The 23,196-nt window shown below is 34.2% G+C and overlaps 1 non-coding gene across 1 annotated transcript; it reads left to right on the top strand.

Annotated features, from left to right (window-relative positions):
* The first annotated feature begins 22,418 nt into the window (after positions 1–22,418).
* Positions 22,419–22,524, top strand: LOC136380208 (U6 spliceosomal RNA). The gene has a single exon (XR_010746884.1). It is a non-coding gene; the product is annotated as a U6 spliceosomal RNA (small nuclear RNA).
* Positions 22,525–23,196: the final 672 nt, after the last annotated feature.

The following is a 23,196-nucleotide window of genomic DNA, read 5'->3' as shown; positions in this document are numbered from 1 at the left end:
ATACAAACAGAGCACATAACCTAAGATTCCATTTATATAAAATCCTAGAAAAGGCAAAAGTACTTTATAGTAACCAAATCAAATCAGTAGTTGGTGAAAGCTAGGGGACTGAGTGGGCACACTACTAACAAAGAAACACAGGAAACTTTTCTGAGTGATAGTCATATTCAGTAATTTCAGTGTAGGGGTGATTACATATATTTCTGAAAAATATCAAGCTGTACTTCAAGTGGATGATTTTGTTATAGGTAAATTATACTTCAACAAAAGTGAATAAATAAAAATTTAATTTATTATTTAAATTTTATGAGTTAAAAGATTAGAAAAAGACTACAAGGAAAAGAAATGCCTTAGTTAACACAACTGATATCATGCCTCATGTCAAACTAGGAAGTGAGAAGACCACCATCCTCAAAAAACTGAGAGGATTTGCGGTAATCAGTTTAGGTCTCTAATTTCTTTGATAAATACAAAAACTTAAGCCCCTAAAGTGTTCTCTTCTCTCTTATGCTCCTTTTATTAATGATATTCTATGTATTTTTTCTATCTAAATCTAATTGTGACCACTACCCCACTGAAAGCTTTATAAGTAGTTCTGCCCATATATCTTTTGATTAATAATCTCCTGTATATTGTTAAATTTTTCACTGAGCACTCTCTACATATCTTGACCTGAAATGTAACCTTGTTATTCTCTGACACAAATTCCTGGTAGTTTTCTCAAGTAAAAGCCACATATTGTCCCGCACACCATACATAACTATATAACATTATATCAGTGTCTTCCTTATTCCCTGTGCTACTTTCCGTCTGTTACAACCAATCTCTTCATCATTTTCCTTAATATACTAATAATATTGGTACCCAGCTCAGGTTATTTCTCTATATCCAAACTATAACATGCTTTTTAAATTATACATTTAAAATATTACATCTCAAATTCTACATCTTCAATGGCATTTTTCTCCATTTCATTTCAAACACACATTTCCATAACCACAGAATAACTCAGGCAATTATTAATATATTAGATTACTTTAGAAATTTCACTGTCTGACCACAATCTCCTTTAGAAATGAAAGGCGTGTAGTGGAGTCACTCTGCTACTGCAATTAACCTTTTACAAAACATTGCTGAGCCATCAAACCATTGTCCTGCTGTCATTGAATCTATCTATCCTATCTATATTTATTTATCTGTCAATATCTCTATTTATATTTGTCACATGTATTTTGATTTTGACCCATGTTATACTCTATGCCTTTTCCAATTCTAAAATTCTTCTGCCCATAATTAAAGGCTATATCTTTAATCTCATGTGAATTCACTATGTACATTCTCCATGCTTATAATCTAGGTGGAGAAATATCTATTACAAAGGTTGGTATAAAAAAATAATATTCTTCAGTTAGGCTTTCAAAATTTTCTAGGACTTAGTAAGCTTAACTAAGCTGATTTCTCTACCATTTTATATAATGACTACATTAAATTGTTTCTAATCTGCTTAAAACCATAACCATACCTCTTCCTTCATAACCTCTGTAGAGATCTAAGAAATTTTTTAAAATTTCAGCACTAAAGATGTAATCCAATATAGACCTAGACCCATCTTTTCTTCCTTTCTCCCTTTCTCCTGATAGGAAGGAAAGAATGATATTCATTTTTTTTCAAACCCAACTGTTTTGTTTATCCTCCAGAATCTAGATCTTTCTCCCTTCTCTGAGAATTGTACAGTTAACCATCTGCCTAACCACTGTATCACAACTATTTTTAACCTTCATCCGATCTACTTTTAAAATTGATCATATTGCCCCACCTTTAAAATATATATGTAAAGTAGCACAAAAGGCTCTTTCCTTGACCAACTGTTCCATCTCGTATTTTTTATTATTATTCATTTTAATGGGGTGACATTGATAAATCAGGGTACATATGTTCAGAGAAAACATCTCCGGGTTATTTTGACATTTGATTATGTTGCATACCCATCATCCAAAGTCAAATAATCTTTCATCACCTTCTATCTGGTTTTCTGTGTGCCCCTCCCCAACCACCACTTCTCCTCCCCCCTCCCCAGGTAACCACCACACTTTTGTTCATGTCCCTGAGTCTCATTTTTATGTCTCACCCATGCATGGAATCATATAGTTCTTAGTTTTTCCTGATTTACTTATTTTACTCAGTATAATGTTATCAAAGTCTTTCCATGTTGTTGTAAATGATCCAATGTCATCATTTCTTATAGCTGAGTAGTATTCCATAGTATATATGTACCAAAGCTTTTTAATCTACTCATTTACTGACAGACACCTGGGCTGTTTCCAGATCTTTGCTATTGTGAATAATGCTGCCATAAACATGGAGGTGCATTTCTCATTTTGAAACAGTGCTATGGTGTACTTGGGGTATATTCTTAAAAGTGGAATAGCTGGGTCAAAAGGCAGCTCAATTTTTAATTTTTTGAGTAATCTCCATACTGTTTCAATAATGGCTGCACCAGTCTGCATTCCCACAAGCAGTACAGGAGGGTTCTCTTTTCTCCACATCCTCGCCAGCACTTATTCTGTGTTTTTTTGTTGATGAGCGCCATTCTGTCTGCTGTGAGGTGATATCTCATTATGGTTTTAATTTGCATTTCTCTAATAATTAGTGATGTTAAGCATTTTTTCATATGCCTATTGGCCATCTGTATGTGCTCTTTGGAGAAGTGTCTATTCATTTCTTTCGCCCATTTTTTGATTGGATTGTTTGTCTTTCTGGCGTTGAGTTTTACAAGTTCTTTATAAATTTTGGTTATTAACCCCTTATCAGACGAATTATCGAATATGTTCTCCCATTGTGTAGTTTGTCTTTTTATTCTGTTCTTATTGTCTTATCTGTGCAAAAGCTTTTTAGTTTGATATAGTCCTATTTGTTTATCCTGTCTTTTATTTCATTTGCCCATGGGATAAATTGGCAAATATATTGCTGCGAGAGATGTCAGAGAGCTTACTGCCTATGTTTTCTTCTAAAATGCTTATGGTTTCACTACTTACATTTAAGTCTTTTATTCATTTTGAGTTTATTTTTGTGAATGGTGTAAATTGGTGGTCTAGTTTCATTTTTTTGTGGGTAGATGTCCAATTTTCCCAACACCATTTGTTAAAGAGGCTGTCTTTACTCCATTTTATGCTCTTACCTCCTTTGTCAAATATCAGTTGTCCATAAAGCTGTGGGTTTATTTCTGGGTTCTCTATTCTGTTCCATTGATCTATATACCTGTTCTTATGCCAGTACTAGGCTGTTTTGAGTACAATGGCCTTGTAGAATAACTTGATATCAGGAAGTGTGATACCTCCCACTTTATTCTTCCTTTTCAAGATTGCTGAGGCTATTTATGTTTTTTGGGTTTTTTTGGTTCCATATAAATTTTTGGAATATGTGTTCTATATCTTTGAAGTATGTCATTGGTATTTTAATTGGTATTGTATTGAATTTATAAATTGCTTTGGGTAATATAGACATTTTAATGATGTTTATTCTTCCTAACCATGAGCACGGTATATTGCCTCCACTTGTTTGTATCTTCCGTAACTTCTTTTATCAATGTTTTATAATCTTCCAAGTACAAGTCTTTAATTTCCTTGGTTAAATTTATTCCTAGGTACTTTATTTTTTTGTTGTTGTTGCAATAGTGAAGGAGATTGTTTCCTTAATTTCTCTTTCTGACAGTTCATCATTGGTGTATAAAAATGCCTCTGAAAAAACAAAAAAAATACCTCTGATTTCTGAGTATTAATTTTATATCCTGCTACCTTGCTGAATTTATTTATCAGGTCTAGTAGTTTTTTCACTGAGACTTTATGGTTTTCTATATACAATATCATATCATCTGCAAATAATGATAGTTTTACTTCTTTTCCAATTTGGATGCCTTTTCTTTCTTCTTCTTGTCTGATTGCTGTGCCTAGGACTTCCAGGACTCTGTTGAATAAGAGTGGTGAAAGGGCGCACCCCTGCCTTGTTCATGATCATAAGGGGTTTGTTTTTAATTTTTACCCATTGCGTATGATATTGGCTGTGAGTGTGTCATAGATGGCCTTTATCATGTTGAGGTATATTCTCTGTATTCCCACTTTGCTGAGAGTTTTGATCATGAATGGGTGCTGGATTTTATCAAATGCTTTTTCTGCATCTATTGAAATTATCATGTGGTTTTTCTCCTTTCTTTTGTTCATGTGATGAATCATATTAACTGATTAGCGAATATTGTACCAGCTTTGCCTCCCCAGAATAAATCCCACATGTTCATGTTGTATGATATTTTCATATATTACTGGATCAGGTTTGCTAATATTTTGTTAAGGATTTTAGCATCTAAATTCATCAGGGATATTGGCCTATAATTTTCTTTCTTTGTGTTGTCTTTGCCTGGTTTTGGAATCAGAATTGTGCTCCCCTCATAAAAGGAGCTTAGAAGTCTTCCTTCCTCTTGTATTTTTTGAAATAGCTTGAGAAGGATAAGAATTAGTTATTCTTTGAATATTTGGTAGAATTCACTGGTGAAGCCATCAGGCCCAGGACTTTTCTTTGTTGAAAGTTCTTTTGATAACTATTTTGATCTCATTTGTTGTAATTGGTCTGTTTACATTTTCTGATTCTTCCAGATTAATTTTTGGAAAATTATATGTTTCAAGGAAATTGTCCATTTCATCTAGGTTGTCTAATTTTTTGGCATACAGATTTTCATTGTATTTTCTTACAATATTTTGTATTTCTGTTGTGTCAGTTGTTATTTCTCCACTCTCATTTCTAATTTTATTTGAGTCTTCTCTCTTCTTTTCTTGGTGAATCCAGTTAAAGGTTCATCGATCTTGTTTACCTTTTCAAAGAACCAGCTCCTGGTTTCATTGATCCTCTGTATTGTTTCTTTAGCCTCTATGTCATTTATTTCTGCTCTGATCTTTATTATTTCCTTCCTTCTACTACCTCTGGGCTTTACTTGCTGTTATTTTTCTAGTTCTTTTAGATGTAAGGTCAAGTTGTTTATTTGAGCTTTTTCTAGCTTCTTAAGATATGCCTGTAATGCTATGAATTTCCCTCCCAGGATTGCTTTTGCTGTGTCCCATAAAGTTTGAGCTGATGTATGCTCATTGTCAATCATTTCTAGGAATTTTTATATTTTTTTATCTCATTGTTAACTCATTCATTATTTAATAACATGGTATTTAGTTTCCAAGTGTTTGAGTATTTTTTCAGTTTTTCTGTTCTGGTTGATTTCTAGTTTCATGCCATTGTGATCAGAGAAAATGATTGATATGATTTCAATCTTTTTAAATTTGTTGAGACCGCTTTTGTGCTCTAACATGTGGTCTATCTTAGAGAATGTACCATGAACACTTGAAAAGAATGTATATTCTGCTACTTTAGGGTGAATGGTTCTGAAGATATTTATTGAATCCAGTTGACCTAGTGTATCCTTGAAGTCTGCTCTTTCTTTGTTAATTTTTTTTCTTGAGGATCTCTCAAGAAAAAGTGAGGTTAGTAGGGTATTTAAATCTCCTACTATGATAGTATTGCTGTTGATCTCACCCTTTATATCCATCAAAGTCTGCATTATATATTTAGGTGCTCCTATATTAGGTGCATAGATAATTATAATGGTTATATCTTCCTGTTGAATTTCCTTCTTTATCATTATGTAGTGACCTTCTTTATCTCTTAATATATCCTTTGATTTAAAGTCCACTTTGTCTGATATAAGTATTGCTACCCCAGCTTTTTTTTCTTTTCCATTTGCATGAAATATTTTTTCTATCCTTTTACCTTCAGTCTATGTGCATCTTTTGTTTTAAAGTATGTCTCTTGTAGACAGCATATGTATGGGTCCTGTATTCTTATCCATGCAGCTACCCTATGTCTTTTGATCGGATCATTTAATACATTTACATTTCAGGTTATTATTAATATGTAGTTGTTTATTGTCATTTTATTCTTTAAAACTGTATTCCTCCTTTGCTATATTATTTTTCCCCTTTGATCTGTTTACAACAGGCTTCTTAGCATTTCTTGCACCATTGGTTTTGTTATAGTGAATTACTTGAGTTTTGTTTTGTTTTTGTTTTTGTCTGGAAAGCTTTTTATTTTTATTTTAATTTTAAATGATAGCCTTGCTGGATAATGTAGTCTTGGTTGTAGGCTCTTGTTCTGCATTACCTTAAATATTATCTCTAACATCTTTAAATATTTTCACTTTGTCACTTAGCTTTGGTATTTTAATTATGATGTGTCTTGCTATAGATTTCTTTGGGTTTCTCTTTAATGGAGTTCTCTGTGCTTCTTGAACTTGTGAGATTTTTTTTTTGCACTAATTTAGGGAAGTTTTCAGCTATGATATGATTGAACAACGTCTCTAGCCCTTGTTCTTTCTCTTCTTTTTCAGGAATCCCTATAAAGCGGATGTTATTTCTCATCATGTTGTCACAGAGCTCTCTTAGAATTTTCTCAGATTTTTTCAGTTTCTTTTCTTTTTTCCTTCTCTGCTTCCATGCCTTCATTTATCTTGTCCTCTAACTCGCCGATTCAATCCTCAGTTTCATTCATCCTGCTTTTAACTCCTTCCATTGTGGTCTTCATTTCGGATATTGTATTTGTCATTTCTGACTGATTCTTTTTTATTATTTTAATGTCCTTTTTTATATTTTCTATGTCTTTATTTAGATGTTTATAATGACCATCTATTGTTGTTCTAAGATCTTTGAGCTTCCTAGCAATTCTTATTTTAAACTATGCATCCAGTAATTTGGTTATATCTTTCATTCAGGTCCTTTTCTGGAGATTTCTCTTGATTTATTTGTGTTGCATTTCTCTGCCTTCCAATTTTGTTTGTGTATAAGAAGGTTTTAGCCACTGGAGTCCAATGGGTGTGGCCTCTGTGATCCCTAGGTATGGTCTGTATGCAGGCCTGCCACCCCCTCTGCCGCTGCTGCCTCGGGCATTTGGGTATGGGCGTTGCTGGTGCCAGCCCACTGACTCTGTCACTGCAGTTTCCGCCTCTTCTCCATGGGAGAGGCTATGATCACATGCTGGGGTCTACAAGCCTCTGCAGCCTTGGCCTTTGTCCTGCCCCTGCAGGTGAGGTTATGCGCCAGCATCACAGTGCCACAAGCATCAGCACCACAGGCAGGGTGAGCACCTTTGCACAGCTGCAGGTTTCCACCTGTTTCCAGGTTTCACTCTGCCCCCATGGAGGGAGCTGGCTCACTCCTTGGGCTGCAAGCCTTGGTTCTGCGGGCTGGGGAGGCTGAGCACCCACGTGTCCTTGCTCAGCGGCAGGTCTCCACCCCTTCTGGGGCTCCTGCTCTTCCCCTTTAGGCGGGATTGCAGGCAGGCCTGCAGCTGGGCCTGACCACTTTTCCAGTCCCCTTCACCCCCACCAGGCAAGACTGAGCTCACACCTGGGCCTCAGTCATGGCCAGCCAGCTTCTGCCCTTGCCAACAGAATTGTGCTTCTGCATCCCACTGTTGCCTGCCCTCTGGGAAGCCCTCAGCCATGTAGGTGGGGATGCTGTAGCTCAGACCCTAACACTCCATACTGTAGTCCTGAAAGCTCCCTCCATCTAAGCTACTCTGCTCTGAGTGCCACAGGAAAGTTTGTTTGGCTGGTATTCTGCTTCCCTTTGCTGGTATTACTGTTTCCAGGAGAAATATTCACTTCAGATTTGGGGAGTGACTCAGCCCAGGGGTTAGGGTGGTTGTCCCTCAAAGTGTTTCTCCCTGTGACTCCTAGATTACACTCTCTTCCCGCTGCTCCAGTCCTCTCCTCTCTCCTGTCCCCCAGAGCCCCGGGTGGGTGGTTGTGAGAGAGGTTTTCTGCACAGTCCCTTTAAGAAGAATCCTGGGTCTGAGAAATCTGTCTCTTTCTCATAAAGAGTATCCTGACTTGTTTCACAGCAAATATTGTCTGTACACCTCTTCTAGGCTCTGGGGCTGCAGGCTGGGGCTTTGTTCCTGGGTCTCAGGACCCTTCTCTCTCCGCTAAACTCACTTTCGGCCACACAAATCTCTCTGGGCTGCTGTTCACTCCCAGGAGCTGGGAAGCTCTCTCCACATTTCTGCTTTCCCTACCAGTCTCAGTGTGGCTTCTTCATTATTCCTTGGTTAAATAGTCTTCTTAGTTTAGTCCAAAGTTGGTTAGCCATTTTGGTTCTGGGAGGTGGAATTTACTACATTCGTCTACGCCATCACCATCTTGCCGCCTCCTCAATAGGTTCTTTTCCCATCTCGTATTTTATGCTCTCTCCATCCAATGTGTTAACTGAGCATTTTTCCATTTCTTAATCTCATTTTCATTTTTCAGCCCAAATAAATTATTTATTTTCTATCTCTCCCACAAGAAAATAAGTTGATTAAGGCAGGTTTTTGTGATTTGTTTTTTGTTTATTTCATTTATTGGTATATACTCAGCTCCAAAAACAGTGCAAGGAAGGCTGTTGATAATTAATGAGTATTTATTAAGTGAATGAATCAATAATACTATCATTTGTATCAAGTTGGGCAGAGAGAAGAAATAATTATATAGAGAGAGTATATATACTTCTATGGCTAAACGGGACAACCTTAATTTGTTAACTAGTTAACCAACCAAAAATTCATAATATAAACAACTGGACTAACTATAATATGTTCATGTCTATAGAAGGACATAAAGATTTTCCTAGAACAATGAAGGACAATAGATACAATGGCACAAAGCTAGACAGCCAATCTTATATTTGACTGCTATAAATACACAGACTTTTTCTACTTCCTGATTAGAATGCATTTATATTCTCTATCTTAATACTGAATTACAGACTTGAATTTAATTAGATAATAAATTTTATACATTTATACTTCCTTTAAAAAAAAAGATCATTATTTTAACCTTTTTAATTGACTTAATCTGCCAAGTTTCTGACCAAAGACTATAACATTGTGACACTACATTTTGCAAAAAGCTTTTATATATTGAAGTTTGGTCAAATTGAATAATATATGTGCAGAGACTGGAAATATGTACTTTGCTCAATATACATTAATTAACATAATTGGCCTACCACCAAAAATGACTAGAAGACTTACATTTTAAAAAATATAGATATTAAACAGACCACTCTTTCATGTAAAACATTAATAGTATGGGCATATGTATGCTTGTGTGTGTGTGTGTGTGTAATATAAATAGGAATTTATATTAAAAAAGTAATCAGTAAAGAAGTAAAGGGAATAGTTGGAGTCTAAAATAGGAATGACAAAAGAAGAAATCTAATAAAACAATTGCTTCAGGGGAAGAAAAGATAAGTTACTGTGCTGAAGTTAAGTAGGAGTTAATTAAGAAGCCAAATTTGGAAAAGCACTATGGGAAAGAATTATAAGACTTAAAGATTATCTCAAAGCAGTGTTACAGGTGGGAGAAGATGAAAAGGAATAAAATTCACATACCAATATTATCCTGTACATTAAGCATAGCAACAATAAGCTATACACAAAATTGCACTGTACTGTTATGAAAAAATTGGTTTAAGAGATAATGGGAATAATGGGGCTACACCAAATCTTCACAATGGAATACAAATACAGGGGTAAGCAAAAGTGGTGTACAGTTGTGAGTACATGAAACAGAGTTTTTTCTTGTATTACTGTATTTATTTAACCTGCATGCCTTTTTCCATATGAACAACTGGAAACTGCTTTTGCCTACTTCTGTGTTAAGCACATAAGTGTAAAGAGATAGTGACTTAAAGCATGTGTTTGTCACCTCTTATGTTTAAAGGGTAGTGGTTGTCACAATGCTGAAACCAAAAAAAAAAAGAATTGTAAAATAACTAGATTGAGAACAGTCTCTGGGTTTCTTGCTCACTTTTATGCTATATGACTTCTCACCCACTATATATTGATTAAAGATTTTAGCTTGCCTGACCAAGCAGTGGCACAGTGAATAGAAGATTGGACTGGGATACCTGGATGCAGAGGATCCAGGTTTGAGACCTCGAGGTCACCAGCTTGAGCGCGAGTTCACCTGGTTTGAGCAAGGCTCACCAGCTTGGACCCATGGTTGCTGGCTTGAGCAAGGGGTTACTCAGTCTACTGTAGCCCCACGGTCAAGGTACATATGAGAAAGCAATCAATGAACAACTAAAGTGCCACAAGGAAGAATTGATACTTCTCATCTCTCTCTTCCTGTCTGTCTATCCCTCTCTCTGAATCTCTCTCTGTCTCTGTCAAAAAAAAAAAATTAGCTTTTGTTTCACTACATTTCCACCCAAGATATTCCATCCATCTCAATGCCTGGCTTTATTATTAGTTATGGACCAATGGACCACCTAACAAGTGATCTCTCAGCTTATTGACGTCCTCATTTTTTAACAACCCACATCAGCCTCCTACACACATGGTCAAGCCCTGGACCTCATAATCACCAATAACAATACTACATTAAAACTTTCATCTTAACATTCCACTTACTGACCACTACATCTTTCTTTTTGATTTCACTTATACTTGTAACCTTACTGAAACATCTATTATCTTTGTAATTAAACCACCATTTTTTTTCATTCTGTTATTTTATTCTTTCTCATTTCGCTCTTCATACCTTCTTAATCTAGTTTATATTACATGTTTGGTCATTATAATCACTCCCTAAAAATGGCCTCCAATCTTAGTTCTTTCTCTGCCATACTTACCTGGCCAACCTCAAACATGACTTAACCAAATTATCTGCTTTTTCTATAAGAAATTGAATATTGCTGCAAAAATATTTTGCAATTGAACTGCCATATTTTATTTTCCACTCATAAATTTCAACCTGAATTGAATTACTCTCAGTATTACTACATTTTCCAAATAAATCCATTTTCTATTCTCTAGCTTATATTTTACAGCTTTCCAGTCTCCACAAATAAGCCCATATTCTTTTCTCTTCTATTTTTAGTAAATGATCTCATGCTTTATTGAGAAACTAGAAGCCATGAAAGATAACTCCTTTATTCTCCTATTTCCTAACTATAAAACTACCTTTTTATATATTCATATTCTATATATTTTACTTTTGCTACTAGAATAAAATAAGTGACAAGACTGTTAGTCATGACTATGACTGACTATGGTCAAATCAGCTTGAGCTACAGATTCCAACGGCTCTCATCTTCTCAAGGATTTTACTCCATTTGTTGCACTTTCTGTGCCTGCTATGCCATTTCTCTCTTTTTACTTATTCCCAATCAGTCTGCAAATATGTCCTAATAACTTCCATATTTAAAAAGCAAACTTTTTTAACCCCATATATTCTTCCAGCAACCATCTCACTTTCAGATTATTTAAATAAAAAAATAAAAATTTAAAATATATTTAGTGAGTTGTTACTGTCACTTCCAATTCCTCAAATTTCAATTACTCTTCAACTTCCATCAGTATGATTTCTATCAACTTGACTTATAATCTTTCTTTCAGGATTAGCAAAGACCTATACCATCCCCAAATTTAATTACACCTCTCTATTCTATTCTTAAATGATGGCAGTGGCACCAAATAGTTTTCAAATGTCCTATATCTAAATGTTCATCTATTTTATATCTCCAACAGATGGCTTAAGCTGAGATCCTTCAATATATCTCATCTGAAAAAGAATTTTTGCTCTCTCAATGCCCATACTCTTCCAATAGTTTGCATCTCAGAAAATGACACACCATCTTTTTATTTCCTTTTGGTCTAGCTTCATTTTTCTCACTTCCTTCACTCAATTCTATCACATTTTATCTTTAAAATTATATCATTTCAATTCTAGCTCCAAAGTATATCTCAATATTCCAATTTTATTGTCTCTATTCTAACTGGGTCATCACCATCTTCAACCTGAACAATTTCAAGCCTTGCTCTAACCATGGGTCATTTACATAGCTACAGAAATAATTCACTTTTAAAACGTTAGTTGAATCATGTCATTTTTTTTGTCTGAAATGGTTCCAAAAGTTCCTATTGTTTCTTGGGGACAATAGGACAAAATGACTCTTGTCAGATTATTTTCATCCTGTAATATATCACTCAATCTTTCTATTACATCTCACTATACAACAGCCACACTGGCTTCCTTTACTCTCCTTATTCCTGCGAATTTTTTTCTCCAACCTCTGGGCCCTTCACTTGCTAGTCCTATGCCTTACAATTCTCTTATCCTGGCTCTTGACACAGATAGCATTATTTTTAAATCAGGTCTCAGTACAAGGAAAGAAAAGAAAGAAAGAAAGAAAGAAAGAAAGAAAGAAAGAAAGAAAGAAAGAAAGAAAGAAAGAAAGAAAGAAAGAAAGAAAGAAAGAAAGAAAGAAAAAAAGGAAAACAATTCCTTAACTATCAAATCAAAAATAAACTCTGTTTCCATTACTTTAATTGAATACGATATTTCTTTCTTATTGTTTTTCACCATCTGTAATTACTTCTTTTATATATTTGTTTCCTGGATTGTTGTTCATTTCAGACAACTAGACTGTAGTTTTCATAAGGGCAGAGACTTTATCTTATTCACCATGATATCCTAAGTCTGGAAAAGAGCCTAACACAAAATAGCCACTGTGGTAGGTATTTTCTTTAAAAAGTGAAATAAAAAATATAAACTATACAATAAAACTAATTTGGAAAAATTTTCTATTTCTGTACCAATATCTGCAGTGTCAAAAGCTAAGCTATATCATGGAAGAAACAGATTTCCATGGGTTCTTCAAAATGATGGATAATTCCCAGGATCTAGGTTATGACTAACCAAGCACAAGAAATACCACTTAGGCCATATGAGCCTTATTTTTGGTTCAAAAAAGTTAGAACCAAAATGTGAGAGTGGAAACTGGTTTCTAGCCCTAATCTAGAGCTCTCATCTAATAACTCACTAAAATAAACTAGAAATTTAGCTAATAGTAACGTAAAAGAGAATGTTTAAATTTATATTAGGCATAAATGAATAAAGTCAGCAATAGAACCCATTAGTTACAAAAAAAAAGATAATATCGGACCTCTTGGATATGAACCTTCAAAGGCCAGAGCTGCTTTAATCCCAGGGACAAAGTTGCTCAGGGCATTGATGAGTTCATGATTTATTTCTTCTGAATTATCCATCTTCATTTCTTCACAGCTGGGCCCAAATATATCACATATTCTTTATTCAATCATCAATCAAAGAACTTTTTATTTTTTTAATTTTAAAGACAGAGAGAGAGAGAGAGAGAGAGAGAGATAGAAATATTAATGTGCTGCTCTGTTATTGCATTATGAATGCATTCATGGTTGATTCTTGTATGTGCCTGACCAGGGATCAAAACTGTAACCTTGGTGTGTCAGGACAATGCTCTATCCAACTGAACTACCCATCTAGGGCTCAAAGGACACTTTTGAAATTCTGTGTCACTGATGAAGCTTAACTTTGCGCAATCTTGTAGATGTTTATTCTACCTGCCAAGACAATCACAGTGGTTTTCCATGTTGGAGTGTGAAGATATACCTCTCTTAGAAACTCACATGTTCTAGCAACTGTTCCCACATGAAAGTACCAAGACTGAGTTTGTCAAGAACTTTCTACTGCAGCCTCATGCTATATCTTCCCTAACAAAATCTCAACACTTCCACAACAATACAAAAACGTTGGTCCCCTGTCTACCATCAAAAAAAAAAAAAAGCCCATACTACTCTTTTTATATAGGAAATTTTATTTCAATATCTCATTGCCCTTCCCTGCCACTAGGTATTGACCAGGAATACTCAGAGTCCTTCTACTTAGTCTTCTGTTTGAGAAGTTCCAAGGATACTTATTGATCTCTTTATTGGAGAAGGCCAAAAGTCTTCATTTATAAACAGATATAACTTTCTCTTGAGGAACGTATTTCTTGACTAGCAACATTTGAGAGTGGTAGCCTTGATGAACAAAACTTCAATCACACTTTGGGTGATGGTCATAGAACACAATCAACAATTCAAATGCTATAGAAATGTTCACCTGAAACCTATGTACTCTTATTGATCAATGTCTCCCCATTAAATTTAATTTCTTAATTAATTAATCAATTAATTAAATAGAATCTTCTGCCACAACCTAACCTCAGGACAGTGGCCTTACCTTGGCACATGTGCAACACCATTGAGGTATCTTTCCATGTTGTATGGGATTTTTGCCTCCACCTATGACAAGCAGTAACAGGCATTTTTAAGTAACCTCTTCTATGGGAAACCTATTTAATCTCTACTTTGACTGCACCCTATTTACATACACATAAAGGAAATACTTTAAGTTTAAAGTTTCTGATATTTAAACTCCTTGGCAGGAATAAATTAAACACTAACAAGAAGACATTAATTCTTAATAGTTCAACATGTTAGAAGGATAAAAATAAATCTATGAATCCTTTGCCTCTTAAAACTTAGATAATAAGTCTCTGCCATTCATTTTCTATTTTGGGCACAAAGCTCTTAGTATTTTTCTATTTTTTTATTTATGTTCTTTTCTTGCCTTAATTCTGAATCTAATTTAGAAGTATTAACCATTTTGCTTTTTTTTTTTACATGAACATTGCCAGTCAACAAAACTATTAACTCAATTGCCTTATTTTTAAAGTAATACTATTTAGAATAGTTAAAAGTTTTCTAAAATAACTTTATAGTTTTTTAATTAAATTTTTAGGGCAACTTTGGCTAATAAGATCATATAAGTTTCGGCTTTGGATGATAGGCTAAGTGGTAGAGCGTCAACTTGGCATTTGGAAGTTCCAGATTTTATTCCAATCAGGGCACACAGAAGAGGTGACCATCTGCTTCTCCATCCCTCTAACCCCTCTATCTCTCTCTTTCCCTTCCACAGTCATGACCGAAGTTGGCCATGGGCACTGAGGATGGCTCCATGGCCTCACTTCAGGTGCTAAAATAGCTCGGTTGCTGAGAAACACAGCTGTAGCCCAAATAGGCAGAACATCACCCCCTAGTGGGCTTGCTGGGTGATTGCCAGTTGGGGCACATACAGGAGTCTGTCTCTCCCTCCCCGTCTCTCACTTAATAAAAAGAAAGGGATCATACAGGTTTCAAGTGTACCTTTTTAGGACACATGATCTATAGAGTGTGTTGTGTGCTCCTCACCCAAAATCAAACCATCTTTCATCACTGTACATTTACCCCCTTTACCCTCCACCATCTCCTAGCCCTTTCACTCTGATAACCTCTACACTATTGTCTGTTTCTATGAGTTTTAGTTCTATATCCCACATATTAGTGAAGTCATAGAGTTCTTAGCTTTTTCTGGATGACTTATTTCACAGTATAATATTCTCAAGGTCAACCCATGTTGTCTCAAATGACAGTAATGCATCTTTTTTATGGTTGAGTTGTATTACATAGTATATGGAATCTTCTTTATCTGATCTTCTAATAAAGGACAATTTGGTTGTCTCCATGTCTTGACCATCGTGAATAATGCTTCAATGTACATTGGGGTGTATATGTTTTTGTAAACAAGTGTTTTTGAGTTTTGGGGGTAGATACCCAGTGGAAGGATTGCAGGGTTTATGTTTTTCACAGTGGCCATACCAATCTACATTCCACTGTCAGTGAAAGAGGATTCCCCTTTGTCCACAACCTCTCCAATACTTGTTACTACCTGTTCTGTTAATAATAACTAATGTAAGAGGTGTGAAAATCATATTTCAATGTATTTTACATTTGCATTTCTCAAACAAATAGCGAAGTTGAGCATCTTTTTATCTGTTGGCCATTTGTATGTCTTCTTGGGAGAAGTGTTTGTTTAGGTCCTCTGCTCTTTTTTTTTAAATAATTTTATTTTTTTAATGGGGTGACATCAATTAAGGAACTAGAAAAAGAAGAACAAAGACAAATCAAAACCAGCCAAAGAAAGGAGATAATAAAAATCAGAGCAGAAATAAATGAATTAGAGAACAGAAAAACTATAGAAAAAATTAATAGAACAAGGAGCTGGTTCTTTGAAACGATCAACAAAATTGACAAACCCTTGGCAAGACTTACCAAGGAAAAAAGAGAAAGAACTCATATAAATAAAATCCAAAATGAAAGAGGAGAAATCACCACGGACACCATAGATATACAAAGAATTATTGTAGAATATTATGAAAAACTTTATGCCACTAAATTCAACAACCTAGAAGAAATGGATAAATTCCTAGAACAATGCTCATTTTTTAATTGGATTGTTTGATTGGTGTTGAGTTTTACACATTATTGAGTTTTACACTTCCTTAATTTTTATAGATTTTAATAGTGTTATTTAAAGTTTTCTAAATAGTATTGTTGTCCTTAGTGATCTTAATAAATGATATAAAATCAAATGTAATATTTAAGAGTTAACATGTAATTTGAAATCCTTGTTACCAGATCCATTTTGTAAACATCTAGAATTTATTGACATAATTTAGTATTCTCTTTGCCTAATTAATTTTCTTTTTCATTGCAAACATTTGTGGTTTGGTGTTGTTATTGTTGTTATTTTTGCATTATTACATCAGCTGTGTTAGCCCACTATGTGTGCTCAGAGTTAAGCATAAATAGAATGGTTCACATTTTAAAAGTTGAAAATTATTTTTGCATTTCTTTTAAAAATCATTTTTCTAACCTTCCATTTATTTGTATTAATTCTCTCTCAATATATGGTAACATTTATTATATTTATAAAAAAGAAGTACTTCATTAAACAGTTTCCAAAGTATAAGTTTCCATCATTTCTTTCACAAACTGATGTCCTAAAACATGTTAATATATTCTAATTTTATTTAAATGTTTTACAAACATAATGTTTAATATGGTAGTGGATGATGAAAATAATTATAAAAACATTACTAGATATCTATATAAAATAATTAAAATTAAAAATATAACACTAAATGCTAAAAAGTTAAAAATAAAACACATCTCCTTGGAAAATTAAGAAGTATATCCTGCATTTCTATCAACAATAACAAATAGAACTAAAAATGAGGGTTCTCAAAATTATTGTTTTAAAATTTATAAAGTTATCACTTTGAAACTTACTACATTTACTTCAAATTATTACTGTCAGCCTAACAATGCCTAGGATTGCTCTATTAAATTTTGGACAATATTTAAAGTAATTTCAAATACAACTCTCTTTTTCTATTTTCCTTGAACTGAGTGGGTTTGTACCTTATATTTTATAGTTTTCAACTACTATTAATTTACATGACTGAATGGGAAAAACTTAAGGGGATGAACTTGAAGAGGATTCAACTAATTCAAACCCTCTAAAAAGAAAAGTTTATCTGTCAGTTTGAAAGAACTTTAAAGACTTTATGATACAAAGCAGAATTATCACTATTATTAATTGCATGGGCATATTAAAAAGACCCCAGAAAGTGACCTCCTCTAAAACAAAGAATGTATGTAGAAAATATATCTCAACCTTCTATTCTGCACTTAGATAAATGTCAAGTATATCTATCACCTCAATTAACCATAGAAAAAAGTTGGCAAATTCTAATTCATTTTTTTGACAAGGCGTTTATTCTAAAACCAGCAGAAAAAGAACAGACTGTTGCATTAGAAAGAGATGAGTGTCATGGAGTCTGTGCCACATGGGAAGCTTACCATGTGCAAAATGCTTATTAGAACCATGTGAATCTGGGCAAACAAGTTAGGTGTTTGTTGACTGAGCTATAGTAAATCTGAGATTTAGCAGTCTAGTTGACTTGGGAAAAGAGGTTGTTAACAAAATGTTTTCATTTCTCCCATATTAGGCAAAATATAAATGAACTGATGAAATAAAAGTATTTTACCATAAAAAGTCTTACAGAAAATTATAAAGATAAAGGCAAGTATTTTATTATAAGCATTTATTTTACCTTTGTTATCTTTTAAAAATCAATAAAATTATAGAGCAACTTTTGTTATCACTAACACTAAAGTGATGAAAGTTATCAGATGGTCATTCCTTCATTTAATCACATAAATATTTGTGGTATACTCTTACACACAGAGAAATGTATTAGATGCATTAGAATGCATTCAAACCACATTATAAAATGCTGATTTTCCTGAAAACTATAAACAATAAGAATATAGTTATATACTACGGTAATATAATTTTTAAGTGTATTGGTCATTTAGTAAATCAATGCACTGAATAGATAGTTTTAGCTGTACTGTCCAGTATAAAAGCAATTAGGCATATGTGGTTATTTAAATTTAAATTAGTTAAAATTAAATAAAACCAAAACTTTTTTTCCTCAGTTTCATTAGTCATATTTCAAGTGCTCAACAGATGCATGTGTTTAATGGTTACTATACTAAATAAATTCCATCATTGTGAAGAGGCTCATTGAAAAGCACTGGTGTAAAATAAAGAAATATCCTACCACGTTGCAGGAATTTATTAAAAAAAAAACTAATTTGAATTTTCATGAGTTAAAAAATAGAAGCTTGCCCTGGCCGGTTTGCTCAGCGGTAGAGCGCCGGCCTGGCGTGCAGGAGTCTCGGGTTCGATTCCCAGCCAGGGCACACAGGAGAAGCACCCATCTGCTTCTCCACCCCTCCCCCTCTCCTTCCTCTCTGTCTCTCTCTTCCCCTCCTGCAGCCAAGGCTCCATTGGAGCAAAGATGGCCCAGGCACTGAGGACGGCTCTGTGGCCTCTGCCTCAGGTGCTAGAATGGCTCTGGATGCAACAGAGCGACGCCCCACAGGGGCAGAGCATCACCCCCTGGTGGGCATGCCAGGTGGATCCCGGTTGGGCGCATGCGGGAGTCTGTCTGACTGACTACCTCCCGGTTTCCAGCTTTGGAAAAATGAAAAAAATAAAATAAAATAAAATAAAATAAAAAATAGAAGTTTGATACATTCAAAATTACAACGGAATATTAAAGATAAGGAAATTACATAAGCAAAAGTCAATAAACCAGGAAGAGTAGTGAGAAGGAGCTGCCTTTTTTCATTTATTTATTTTTATTGATGAGAAAATAAAAGGTAGAAGCAAGAAATAAGGTTATTATTTCAGTTGGAATTACAATATTAATATATTTGAATGGCAAAAAGTTTTTAACAGCATAATAATTTTAACTTTGTTCAATCAACAAATATGTCTTGCAGTATGTTATACAATATGATTTTAAATGGTACATTTGTGGTATTTTTATTTTAACAATTTTATATGTAATTTATGAATATGTGAAAAATATATGATTATCACATAAAATCTGTTAATCACTAATATCATTGCTCAGGATAAGACTGATTTTTTTTCAATTAAAATAGGGTGAACTGAATCAAATTTACAGTTGGTCACCATGTGGACAATAAAGAATCTTCAGGTTATGATTAAGGCAGTGCATAGTGTGTTGGCTAAAATTATCAAATACCAGCTTTAACACTTTCCAACTGTGTGATCATGGATATATTGCTTTTTACCCTGCTTCAATTTTTTCTTCTAGAGAAAGATATTAAGAGTGGCGATATTATAAATATCATTGTACAGAATTTGTGTAAGGACTAATTGTAAAACATTTGAAGGAGTGTCTAACATGTAGTAAGCATTTAAAAGGTTTTTTCCTATTATTACCACTAATAGCAAAATTTGCAACATATTTGATCTATATCTTAGAAAGATAATCCAGTAGGCTAATGTGACATGGATGAGAGAAGGTAAAAGCAATTGGAATGCAGACTGAACCACTCAAATGTCAAAAGTAATGCTGTGCTTAACCCAAGCAATAGCAATAGAAATGTTGAGAAGGAGACAAGTTTATAAATGCACCAAGCTAAAATAAATAGGACTTGATATATAATTTAATAGGAAGATGAAAGAAACAGAGAGGTCAAAGGAAATACCAAAGTTCCCAAGTCTAGGTAGAAGGGCACCAATACATAGTGAGAAGCAGATGTTTGGAAAGACTGATGATGGGGTTTCATTTCAGAAATATTGACTTTGAGGTTATGACAAAAACTTTAGGTTAAGGCATCTCAAAAACGGTGTAACTAAGGATCTAGAGCTTTACAAAAATAAATAAATACATACATACATACGTAAAATATCACATGTTTATATTCACCGGCACATTGTTAATCATTAAAGCCATGAGGTGGTTATTGCAAAGAGAGCAAAGAAAAGAATTCTTAAAGGACATCTTCTGTTTGTAGGTAAAATAAATAAACTAAGACAATGATTGAGATTAAGATAGAGGATTCAGTGATGTGTATGAAAACCAAAGTACAAAAGACTTATAAAAAGGAAAGGGTAAACAATAATATTAAGTGCTACTGAATAGTTGAAGAAGAAGGAATTGAGAGAAGTCATTGGGTTTAATAACTAGGAATTGCTTGTAAACTTAAAAGTGTTAGTATCGAACCAATATCCAATTTTGACTTGAATGTCAAATGTTGGTACTCTTTTACTAAGATTCATCATAAAAGGACTGAGGGTACATTGGCTTATAGAAATGGAAGAAACAAAGGAAAGCTGTTGCTTATTTTTGATTTGAAAATATTTGTCGGCTGAATAAGAAAAGTGAATATAATGGATGACTGAAAACTAAAAGAAAGAAAAATTCACACAGCTAAGTTATTAAGTTAGTGAAATAGGAGTGGATCAAGAAAATATCAAAAGTTCTCAGCTTTGGAAAAGTGATAGGGGAACCCAAAAGTTAGAAATCTGGTATCATTAATAGTAGCTTTTAGTTGTAATCAATAGGAGATTATGTAAGGGTTAGGAAATAGTTAATCCATATGCTATTTCCTCTTTATGGCTCCCTAATCTTCCCCTTTGACATACAGGAAGAAGTTTACCTTCACAGGAAGGCCTGAGAAACCCCAGAGACTGACACCCAGGGAAGGACCTGACAATTAGAGGAGTGTATATAACAATAGTTGTTTGAAAAAGCCTAGCCACAGAATTTATTGTGAAAAGTTAAGGCCCTGTAAATTAATTAGAAACTTAGTTCACCAATCTTCAATATTTCCTTTGTCTCCTAAGAGAAGATGGAGTCTTTTTCTCAGATAATTCCCAGAAGCAGATGGTATTAGAGGCCCTAGGTCCCAGCTGTTCCACAGAGACACCTAACCACAGCTGTCCTGAAGATTTACAAAGGACACCAAATAAGACCATGCTAATTGGGCCTGTGCCAACATCAGAAGAACTTGCTGGGGAGACATTCCTGCCAACTTAATCCCCGTCTCCTGCACGTTATTCTGTGACTGACTGCACGACTTTATCCCTTGAACCGTTACTAACAGCCCCTGAACCCTATAAAGACAGTCAGCACCAGAAGAGTGAAGACAAGATTTGATGCATTTTGAAGCTCCCTGCTTTCTCAACTTGCTGGCAATCTAAATAAAAAATACTTTTATACCACTCAGATCCATCTCTGTGATTGATTGGCAGCAATGATCAACTCTAATTCTGGCTTGATCCATAACAGGAGGATAAATTTCTCTTTGAGGAGAAAAGACGGAGAAGGTAGGTGAAAATCCTCAGGAAGTTAGACTGAAATTAGTTATTTTAAGTAACTAACATAAAAACTTCTCACTATTCTATTATTTATTCAAAAAATATTTGCTGAGCACCTACAGTATGCCCAACAGAGACCGATTCTGAAGCTGGTGATACAGGAATGAACAAGACAGACAGAAATGCGATGACACTGGTTAACAATACTATGTTGTACATTTAAAACTTGCTGAGAGAGTAGACCTGAAGCATTCTCACACACAGACACACATACAAACGTAATCATGTGAGGTGATAGATGTGTTAACTCACTTGTTTGTGATAATCATTTCATAATATATAAAAATATTAAATCATAATATTGTACACTTTAAATATATACAATTTTCTCAATTTTACCTCAATAAAAACTACAATAAATAAACAAATTAGAATTGTGCCACCTTAAACTACGGTGTTTTGTAACCTCATAGCATTTCGCATATAAGAAGCAGCCAATGTTGTGCTATTGTTATGCAAGTATGAAATTAAAAAATAAACAAAGAAACAAAATTATATTGTTTTTCACAAATGCAACTATTTTTTATCTTTCTTTTATATGAAGCATGCTATATATTAATAACTTTTAAATAATGAGTTTTGGTAGGTTTCTTGAATCTTTTTTTATTAAAAATATGTTTTCTCATCACTACTAATAATATATATTATAGATAGATTGACAACTTAAGATCTTGAGATCATAAGAAACTTGTGCCCAATAACAATCTCTTTATTTTTTACACTGTTAGGCTCTTTGAACATTCTTAATAAAGACTTGATGACAAAAAATGGCTTGAACAGATTGATTTGTTGTCTTGGTCTTATTTGTAACAAATAAATAGGGAGTGATGAAACATTTGGTTAGCAATATACTGTCCATGTCCATGAATGGCTTTCAAAATATCAGATGGTGCTCCCTCCTCCAGCACATATACTAAAAGATTGGAATGATACAGAGATTAGCATGGCCCCTGCACAAAGATGAAGTGCAAATTTGTGAAACACTCCATATTTTATTTTAAAAGTATAACTATCAGATGTTGTATAGTCAATTTCTTCTACCTTAAACTGCTGATCACCATTCAGCCAATCATTTAATTAACAGACTTAATCGGTGAGAAACTTTAAGATAATTGCCACAATTAGGTTTAAAAATATTAAAAAATAGAGAAGATAGTTTAAATTTTTTGACATCTAGGAGATACTATTAATATCAGAAAACTAGGCAGAAGAAGTTACTCATAACCAAAATGGTGGTCATGAAAGAGGGTGGGGAAAGAAGTTCAAACCTAGGTTGAGCTTCAGGCCAGAATAAAGGATAGAATTCTTTAGATTTCACAAATAAGTGAAATAGTATGATATTTGTCTTTCCCTGTTTGACTTCTTTTGGGGTTTTTTTGTTGTTGTTGTTGTTGTTGTTGTTGTTGTTTTGTTTTGTTTTGTTTTGGGGTTTTTTATTTTTTTGCTTATTTGTTTTAGAGAGAGAGAGAGAGAAAGTGAGCCAAGCAGACAGGAAGGGAGAGAGAAGAGAAGCATCAATCTTTTTCTTGTGGCACCTTAGTTATTCATTGATTGCTTTCTCATATGTTTCTTGACTGGAGGGGGTGGGCTCCAACCTAGTCAGTGACTCCTTGCTCAAGCCAGTGACCAGCCAGCAACCTTGGGCTTCAAGCCAGTGGCCTTTGGGC

The sequence above is a fragment of the Saccopteryx leptura genome, chromosome 8 (assembly GCF_036850995.1).
Source record: "Saccopteryx leptura isolate mSacLep1 chromosome 8, mSacLep1_pri_phased_curated, whole genome shotgun sequence".
In the NCBI taxonomy this organism is placed as follows: Eukaryota; Metazoa; Chordata; class Mammalia; order Chiroptera; family Emballonuridae; genus Saccopteryx; species Saccopteryx leptura.
The sequence above is the reverse complement of the archived record's forward strand: the minus strand, read 5'-3'. Positions and strand labels throughout refer to the sequence as shown.